Source organism: Cucurbita moschata, unplaced genomic scaffold (assembly GCF_002738365.1).
Source record: "Cucurbita moschata cultivar Rifu unplaced genomic scaffold, Cmos_1.0 Cmo_Scf00069, whole genome shotgun sequence".
Lineage (NCBI taxonomy): Eukaryota > Viridiplantae > Streptophyta > Magnoliopsida > Cucurbitales > Cucurbitaceae > Cucurbita > Cucurbita moschata.
This window is the reverse complement of record NW_019268585.1, coordinates 863,406-865,680: the sequence shown is the minus strand read 5'-3', so window position 1 is coordinate 865,680 and position 2,275 is coordinate 863,406. Positions and strand designations below refer to the sequence as shown.

The window sequence follows — 2,275 nt, the reverse complement described above, 5'->3', positions numbered from 1 at the left end:
AAATCTTCACCTAGGAACAACTCACGCACGGTCTGTGAAGAAGTTTGGCCGAGACCTCAACCCAAAGGCAGAGATCCGAGGGTCATCCGAGAACGGTGAGCGAACTTCCGGCGTTCTTAAATCCTCCGATAGTCAAGAAGAAAATTATAAAAAGAATACTAGGACGTAGCCTGTAACACGATCTAGAACGTTGCCGAAGGAATCATATTGATCCGATCTACGGATCGAAAGATATGAAAATCGGAAAACAAAAACCGACTGGGTTTCGGTTTCCAAAGGACAGAGAAGAAAAAAAAAGAAAAAAAAAACGCCCGGCGAGCGACGGAGGGCGGCGACAGGCGCCGGACACGCGTCGACCACCGGTTGGAGCAACGCAGCTCCAACGAGGCGTCGACACGTGTCGCCTGCAAGCCGGGCCGAATTGCAACGCGAGCCGAGCCGACCGGATCGGGCCGGGCCGGGCGACCCGCGACTGTGCAGAATTGGGCGCGCGTGCAGCCTGCGGCTGGCGCCTTCCCGCGCGCGTGGCCACGCACTTCCAGCGTGCTGCTGGGCGCGTGAGCGCGCGTGGAACGGCCAGTTTGGCCCGGTTGTTTTCTGTTTTCTCGATTTTTGTCCCGGCTCCAGTTCTAATACTGTTTTTACGTGGATAGGGACTTAATTTAGAGAAATCAGTAGTGTTGGACACCTCACGGGCAAAGAAACGCTAGCGAAGGGGCACGCGTCAACCAGGTAAGTCACCACCCGGTATTTAGGAAGAAATACTTGTAGGGTTCGCTTGGAATTGTATGTATGCATGTTAGTAATTTTGCCTTAAATTAGCTCTCCATGAATGAGATTAATTAGATGGATTGTTACGATGTGTTTGGTGAATTATCTGAGTGTTGCTTGTATGCCTTAAGCTTCCGTTGTACGTATGCATGCGTTTAATTTATGTTAGAATTGTGTATGCCGGGTTTCGGGTGCTCGATGGACGAATTTGCCCCATTGAACGCGAACCTCGTGCTCTGGGTGCTTGATGGAGGTCATCGCCCCGTTGAGCCGGTATGCCTAGTTTGCATGAATTACATACTATGATGTTAGAAGAAGATTGCATGCACCCTCTGTTAATTGCTAGGGCCCATTTCTATGATAAGATTAGGAAATTTCTTTTAGGAGCGATATGCCGCTCTAGACAGACTTAATTTTCCCCTAGAAACTTAGCGGTTTACCACGGTAAGAAAGTACCTAAGGGGGTTCATAGATTGCTAGCGTGAGAACGGTATCTATAGCTTCGTGGGAGGACCAAGGGTCCCTGATCAGTCCTTACTGTTCTTAGCCATTTCGCATGGGGAATGTGTCCCCACGTCGTACAGCCCATTAGCTGCATGGGAACGGGTTGGGTCGCGCCCCCATAGGAGGACTATATGGGCGTAGGGGTATTCAGCACACCCCTAGGCTAGGTACCATGTAGTTCTAGATAGCCATGTAGAGGTAGCGCCTCATAGAGAGATACCGACCATATTAGCTTGGCATAAGGAACCTCTAGGTGACTAATGAAAGGACGATGAACCGGTGAAACCCAAGGGGCAAGCCCCAAGAGACTAAGGTTAGAACCCGATGTCCTAGAACCGAATTAGGAAACCGTGGGAGTTCTGCTAAATTAAGATGCGAAAAGAGCCTACAAGTAGGTGGCTTACTGAGTATAATTTTTATACTCATCCTTGCTATGTTTTCTTTTTTTTTTTTCAGGGGCGCGAGGCGTCGGTCAAGAGTGGGCGTGATCTGAAGGGAATTGTCACAGAGGAATGGGTTGTCCCGGGGCGTCAGTCCAGTCTTAGTCATCATTTTTGTATTCGCATTCTTTTTAAATTTATTTTCCAAACGGTCTTGTGTTCTGTGTTTATCGTTCGAAAAACTTTATTGAAATTTGATGATTTTCGCTACTTCATATTTAAATCTCTTGTGCATCTGTGTCGTGTCGTTAGTCACTGTCCGTAGTAAAATATTGGGCTGTGACAAATGTCACCATAATTTTCTTATCTTGTTCATTTCAATATATATATAATGTGTTTAGTGACATCGTTACTTATGCATTATGAGTTTGAATATTTATGATATTATATATCATTTAGATGAAATTTTGAATATTTAAGATATTATATATCATTTAGATGAAATTTTGTTGTATCTCTAAGAGTGAAAAGTTTGAATGACAAATTTTTAAAATAAAGAATTTCATAATCTTTGAAATGAAGAATAATCTCATACTACACTTACAAATGATGAGGTCCCC

General features: G+C 45.2%; 1 long non-coding RNA gene across 1 annotated transcript; it reads left to right on the top strand.

Moving 5' to 3' along the window:
* Positions 1-411: 411 nt before the first annotated feature.
* Positions 412-1,949, top strand: LOC111438038. Its single transcript, XR_002709602.1, has 2 exons — positions 412-732; positions 1,732-1,949. It is a non-coding gene; the product is annotated as an uncharacterized LOC111438038 (long non-coding RNA).
* The last annotated feature ends 326 nt before the right edge of the window (positions 1,950-2,275 follow it).